The 7,933-nt window shown below is 31.1% G+C and overlaps 1 protein-coding gene across 1 annotated transcript in view; it reads right to left on the minus strand.

Moving 5' to 3' along the window:
• Window positions 1-7,472, minus strand: part of LOC117117757 (homeodomain-interacting protein kinase 2-like) — a 68,474-nt gene extending 61,002 nt beyond the window's left edge. Inside the window, exon 1 of the mRNA XM_033262175.1 lies at window positions 7,115-7,472. The gene's annotated coding sequence lies outside the window, so the exon portion shown is untranslated. The remainder of the gene's footprint in view (window positions 1-7,114) is intronic.
• Between the last annotated feature and the right edge of the window lie 461 nt (window positions 7,473-7,933).

Genomic DNA, 7,933 nt, shown 5'->3' on the forward strand with positions numbered 1-7,933 from the left:
TTGTTTACAACCTACATTATCGACTGGCTCTTAACTATCATTAATTTTAACTGATTGATAATAATAGTTTAGTAATTACAGTAAGTACTCCCAAACAAGGAATTAGGTAATATGGATCATTTTGCTTAACATAACTCAAAGAAACTTATTTGGCCTAAATTACAGTATAACACATAATACATGCTTGATGAGTATTAATATTAATATCATGAAAATCATTAATTTAAAAAAAAAAGTTTAATTATCAAAACAGATTAGCTATATGGCATACTTTACTCTTTAAATAATTTGTGTAGCTTTTCCTGAACTTTAATCATTAATTCTTTGAAACTGCTCTAGGCTTAGTTTCTATGTGTTGCCTACAGTACTGGTATTATAATAACCTTTTTTCAGTTAATAAATTTTTATAGTGTAGGCCTACCTACTAGTCAATCAGAAGACATCATTTCTATGTATGGTGAGCACAATAACATCAATAGATCTGAATCCTCCACCATGGCAATCCGGAAAATAGCTGTTAACTGTTTATTATTATACTATTAAAAATTCTAATGAAAGAGATGACAATGGACAGTCAATTATATATATTTGACCTGATAATTTATGTTAATATACAAAAGAGAGCCAATGAAGACATAATTTTAACAAAAAGTCAATGTTATTATATAGTGTAAAATAATAAACAAATAAAAAAAAAAGTTCTTGAAAAAACTTACAGATCACAACATAAAGTTTAGTAAACATGCAAAGTAAATGTAGATAGTAACTTTAGAGTTTTGCAGCCTACATATTTGAATAAACACACAGGGACATTTATTGTTGAGAGGGGGTTTTTGAGGAAGGCGTTTATTGTGTTTGGTGTAAAATGGATGCAAGTGATTCAAATAAACCCCCCTCCCCTCCCTAATTTCGCTGTAAATGTGGAGCTACAACACATATTACTGATTTGTTTACAGTTATTGGGGGGGGGGGGGAGAAAAACGTTTTTTTAAGAAAAAAATAAACGGCCAGGACATTTTATTCGAGGGAGGTGTTTACTTCAAATGAACGTCTAGAGGGGAATGTATTCGAGGGGGACGTTTATTCAAAGCAGACATTTCTTGTGGTAATTAAATATCTAGAATCATTCAAATCGTTATTGAGTATGCCCTGATAACGTAGTCCTGATGGCATGGTTGGTGAGAACAATATATTTGATATGCAATATATTAGGAGCAAGAACTAATTGATTTAATGCATACTATGGTTCTGCTCATCCATCATCAACTTTAGTTTATAAGTAGATGAGACAGTACCAGATTTCAAATAAAATGATCAATGAATATACAGTTTAGGTCAGGTCTATAATACACAAGTAAATAATAAAATAATAATAATAAATAAACCTTTATTTTTTTTCATTTCATAATCAATGGAAACAGGACCAACATATTTTTCCAGCCTAAATACTGTTACAAAATAAGGATTAGACCCAAAATTGATTGAATGTTGGAGCACCAATCAACTTAGTAATAGTGGTGCACTTTTTGCTGCCGGCTGCATTTACAGGTTTTAACTGACCCATGGCCTTGGGTCAAATCTATTGGTGCAGAAACCCTAAGCGGTGTTTAGTTTTTTAATTTCGACAGCTGGCAGTTTGTGGACAGACAAGATTAAATAGACTTTGTCATTCTGAGGAGATGAAAAAGTATATGGTCAGCTATTGGAAGCATGGGGAATTCCGGTTTAATTACAGTATAATGAGAAAGGTGGTTTGTTGTAACTGCTAATATTCATGTGAAGTTTTTCATTTTTTGTTCATTTTATTCATTATGCACTGTAGCATATTGCATGCAACTTACAATCACAGTATTGTATTTTCTTTAAATCTATGGGCTTCTGAAATAAAAATCAATAAAAATTCATTTTCTTTTTATTTATATGCATTTTATTGACAAGTCTTTTAACTTTGGATGTTTTGTACAATTGTAACAATTCAGCCACTGGCTGCCTTTTACAATTTTGATGTTTGAATGAATAAACCTCGAATATATATAATCTATTTTGAAGATTAAACAACCCACTGTTGTCATGGTACCCTCGTTTTGTTGTGTAAATGTGGAATCTAACATGCATTCAAACCATGATACAGAATTTTAAACTTTTGTCGCATAAAATGGGTGGTGATAATGGGTGGTGATAACACTTTTTAATTTGTCCACTGCTGGTGGAAAACAGCCTGTATGTTTTCCTTAGGCATGATTGCTTGGTTTAGCTTTCTGTGTGATTTGGTTAATTTTACAGTACATAAAAGAATGTTACACACTGGTATTTGTTTTTTGTTTTTTTGTTTTTTTTTTTGTTTTTTTTTTTTTTTTAATCAAGTGACCAGGTACATACTGTAATTTAGTTTGACCAAAAAAAGTATAATCTGTACCTGGGCTTTAGGGTACTTTTGCTAACAAAAATAAACACCAAATTTCAAAGAAAATTCTACAAAAGAAAACTAAATATTAGATTAAATCCTAATCTTCTTAATAAAAATTTGTTCCAAACTTGTGAAATTACAAACAAAAAAGTATTTGATTCTTTATTTCTAATTAACACAGTGTTAAATTGATTAACAATACCTCTGACAATACCAGCCTGACAAGTCTCAAATCAATACATTCAGACAGCTAGCTGACTAACGAACCAACTGGGGCACCAACCTAATGAATCAAATATGCTTACTCTCATTGTTAAGTCACTGTTGTAATATATTGTTTAAAATAAAGTAAGCTACGAATATGCAATAGCCCCTTGCCTACAGTAAAATGTATTGGCACCAAGTTGGATTGAGTAACTGTGTGAAGCAGGTTTAATCTGCATGCCATATGGCTTAAGTCTGATGACCTTAGCCAGGGCTAGACATGCAAGACAAGAGAAAGATTAAACATAAAAATCTGACACTTTCTCACCCATTCAAGAAAACACCAAAACACTGCCATGTCACAAGAAAAACTTACAGTTAACCTTTAAGAAAGTTTATTATGGATAAAAAAGAATGTCACAACTCATGGTGAGATATAGCCATTATAATAGAAAAATAAAGCTAATGAAAGTTGATGAATAAAATAACTTGTTTTTATTTATCCATTCATGAAAACATATTTTGTAAAGAGAAATTTTAAAAATTTGATAACGATAAATCTTTTCAAGATGAGATATAGCCATTATAATAGAAAAATAAAGCTAATGAAAGTTGATGAATAAAATAACTTGTTTTTATTTATCCATTCATGAAAACATATTTTGTAAAGAGAAATTTAAAAAATTTGATAAAGATAAATCTTTTCAATAATTAAGTCACTGATAACTAATAATTTTTTTAAATGTCCATATAACAAGCGGATCTTCATAAAACATGCTTTATTCTCACTACCAAAAAATACTGGACCATACACTATGTTGTATAAAAAGGTATCATATATACAGTACTAGAAATTGCAATTTTACATACTGTAGACAGACATCAGTCAGCCAGGTTAACTAATTATACCATTAAAACAACAATTAATTTTACATAAATCCCATGCTTTTCATTCACGCTAGACTCAATATAGTGACTCAATACTTAGGTCACATTTCAGCTTGTTAATTGATTATGAAACTGACCTGAGCCACATGTTGATAATAGAGTCAACATTGATATTTACTGTATAGTCATATTCAAGATGGCATAAATGTTATGTGGGACAGGTCACATTCTCAGAGAGAACAAAAGCACCAGACTCTCTATCATATTTCTTTGATTGTTTGACGATTAATGAAAAATAGTGCCTTAGACAGGTCATTAATGTATGATTGGTAGGTCTCACTGAATATATAGCTATGCTAACAGCTGCATCAGTCTAGCCTTGCTGTACAGTATGTCCATGGTAAACTAATCTAACATTTGAAGATTATAGAAAAAGTGTCTATCAATAATGTGCATATGTACAGTATGGACATAATGTATGTTCAGTACTGGATTTGCTGACTTTGTTCCACTTATCAACTCTCCCATCATGTCTACAACAATAGAACATTGAATAGATACATGCATTCAGATGGTTTATTCTCACAAGTATAGAAACCAATTAGCTAGCACTTTGTCTGCAGTAGGCCTATTCCTGCTTTCAATTGTTGGCACCAGGGTAGAGAAAACAGCCCAGAGTCTCTAATTTTGGCACAGTTTCATATTTGTGACCACGTGTTTATACTTATGTCACTATGGCAGTCTAAATATTTCATGTTTGAAAAGCAAAAATTAATTAGTTAGAAAGACAAATCCCACACATGACAATGTCAGAATATTTAATTTGCAATAGAAACTTGAAAAATGTCCTAGGCCTATCTATCATTTATAACTACTGTATGCACATAACTAAGAGACCAATTGAAATTTACATGTCTGTTCATAACAATATGGATATTAACCTCAATTAAATATGCGTTTCTCATGAACAACAGATTAATCAGAGGCATATAAAAACTATATAATATTAAAATATAACAAATAGAGCCTATAACTGCAGTATTTCTACATACATAGGTTTTAAAATGCAAGCTTCAATTAATATTCTTGGAAAAGGATTTAATGGAAGCTTCCAATGAATAACAAGAAGACTTTTCTTGCTGCTATTAATATAGCAAAACTAAACAAACAGATTACACAACATAAATAAATGTAATTAATATATTTTATAAGCTATAATTTGCACTAGAAAAGATATATTAGTTAAAGTTACAGATATAAGCGGACACTTGACAGTAATTGACGGGATCTATAAACAATGGTAAATTGTTTGTTAAATGATGTTACATAGTATACCTTAATATTAAGAATGCTGGGAAAAATATATTTACCGGATTATTATCATTCCAAAACAATGAATGGTAATCTTTACATGTTAATAACCTTAAAGTAAACTTTTATTTTTTTCCCTCAATTTCACATTTTGAACTGCAATTCTAGATTTATTCTACAGTAATTAAAAAAAAAATTCAAAAGGTTTAATGATTATGAACGTTAATTTCATGCACGACAGAAAAGGTTTTGCTATCCTTCAGCAACTTCTTGTAATTCAATTTGGAATCTTTGATATCACATGTTATTTGCCAACAATATTATCAGAGCCTTTAAGGACAGACACACTAGTTATTAATATCCCAAATGATAACTGTCATTTCCCTCAAAATGGCCACTCTCAGGATATCTCATACAATCAAAATTTTAACTCTTGATTTTCTGGAATCATTGTTCAGATAGTATTACCAAATGTCTTCATATCAGAAATTCAATTTTAGGTATATTTATAATTATTATATTTTAGTATTGTAGTTGTTGTACTGTAGGAAGTTACAAAAATACCTTAAAAGTACAGTATGTAATAATATACTAAACAAATTGCATTATCACTTCAGTTTACAGTCTGAATCATCAAAATGCAATTCCCAGCAAAGTGACACTGTCTTATCTGCCTTTCATATAATTTGCAATACTGTACTATATTCTGCATTGCAAGCCTACTAAAGTAAACACATAAAATTTTGATTTCAAGGCCTATTTTTATTAAAAGATTCAATTTTAATCAAGTTTCTAATGTATACAGTACCTTGAATAATTAAACATCTAGATTTATAAATCTACATCTAGAAAAATAAAATTTTTTTGAAATATTAATACTGTAGACCCAGATTACATAATGTGAACTGCTAGGTACCTACTGTTTTACCACTATCTCCCTGTGGTGTGAGACACACTGACTTACAGTACAGTAGGCCTACTAAATGGAATATTGTTAAATAAAAACCAAATGAAAAAAAAATTCACAAACATGTTTTAAGACTAGGCCTAGGCTGGTAATAGTAGGCCTCCTAGGCTAGCTAATAGTACATCCATGTGAGGGCGCTTGTCAAAATCCCAAATAGGAAAGTGTTACCATATCGGAAAAAAATCAGGGTCACAGGGGCCTTTTCCTGGACTCTGATTGGGAATTACAAAAAACAAACACTCGGACGATGTTCTCAGATAGTTTTCGATTCGGAATATGTAATTCCCACCTTCAAAAAACTTAGTGGTGATATGTTTAGAATAATACATACTCCAAATATCGAAATGCACGCCATCGTGTCGGGATTCAATATTTCGACATTAATTATGTCATCATCATATTCCTGATGATGATATAATTAATGTTGAAACATTGAATCCCGACACGATGGCGTGCATTTCGATACTTGGAGTATCTGATGATGACATAATTAATGTCGAAATATTGAATCCCGACACGATGGCGTGCATTTCGATACTTGGAGTATGTATTATAGTATCTTATCTGATTAATCAGTGGACCTTTCGGTTTATATGTTCAGAACGTTCCCAATTTTAATAAAATATGAAAAAAATAGAAAATAACTCGTTCTCAATAAAAATTATGAAAATATCAAAGATAATATATAGTAACTTTAAGTAATGTTATTTTTTATTTAATTTAATAAGACTACTCTGTGCCCCGAATGTTTAAATACCCTACTGTAGGCTAGGTGAAGTATGAGCCACTCTAGTCTAGGCTGCCATTTTATTCAATTTAGCATGACTCTGAAAATATTCAACCAAGTTTTGTCCTATAAACTACAGATTACTCGCATCAATGTGTTCTTTCCACTGAATTAATATATGAAACTATATCTGAAGTCAATTGAAGGATTAACATTTTTGTGTGCTCCTAGCTACCTAGGCCTACCTAGGCCTAGATGCTAAATTCAGTCTCCTCTTAACTTCAGACAGTTTAGCCTCTGTTTCCATTAATCACTTTTTTAATTATATCATGAACTTTAGTCAGGCTCCTCATTTTTTACTCCTCATTTTTTACTCCTCATTCTTTTGGTCTTGAAATGTAGCCAACAATAGCCTCCTACTACCTAAATAATAATATAAATATAGGCCTAGGCTAATTCGGCCTACCTAGGCCCTAACTAGCCTACCCCTAGTTAGAAAATAACAACGTTATTTTTCTCTCTTACTGTGAATTAAGTAATCCGAGACAACCGTTCACTCATCTCAACAGGATAGAAATATTAAAATATTGTTAAATATGTTCATACTTACTATTTTATCTAGGCCTAGGCCCTGGTGCTGAGCTCTGCTCCGCAGTGACAATAATCTCGCTGGACGAACACAATCCTGCATGCCAACGATGAACAATAGTGAAGAGCCATGCGGTCAAACACACACAGGCAATCTGGCTAGCTTGTCAAAAAAATTGGAAAAACACACCTTAAAAATCACTAAAATTGGTAACAAACATGAAAAATAAATTTAAAGAAGATTTCTGCCAACTATGCCGTATACTTTTTCGGGTTTCCGTCGTCATGGTCGCTCAGTTCGCCTTATTCTTTATGTTGGAAAATCGTCATTTCACGAACTTTCTTTCTTTCACCACCATATCCAACATACGGTAGCAGAGCGCACTCTCCTCCACGATCTGTTCAATAATGACGTCATGGTAAAACCATTATCTAAAAGGGCTATGATATAAATATTTTATATACTTTTTATATTTTAGTTCGAGTTTATAATTAATTTTTATACAATTATGCAATATATTAAATATCTAAATTCAATTTTAACTTTGTACGATTAGATTTTTAAAATTGATAACTAATAAATGTTAATTAAAGATATACTTCCCCTTCAAATAATAATGTTGTATTTCGCAACAAGACCTAAAAATACCAAATAGGTTGTTATTTTAATTATTTATGTATTTCGTTCTTTTTTAATAATAAGGGTTATTAATTGATTTTGCCGGGCAATTATATCGGTACCCTCAGATAACTGATTTGAGTGTAGCATGTACATGTGCACATAGTTCGTGAGATTTTTTTTTTGTTTGTTTGTTTGTTTTTTTTTCTGTTAAACCAACAT

This window comes from Anneissia japonica, unplaced genomic scaffold (assembly GCF_011630105.1).
Source record: "Anneissia japonica isolate Jap-2015-1 unplaced genomic scaffold, ASM1163010v1 scaffold234_len1672027_cov178, whole genome shotgun sequence".
Classification (NCBI taxonomy): Eukaryota; Metazoa; Echinodermata; class Crinoidea; order Comatulida; family Comatulidae; genus Anneissia; species Anneissia japonica.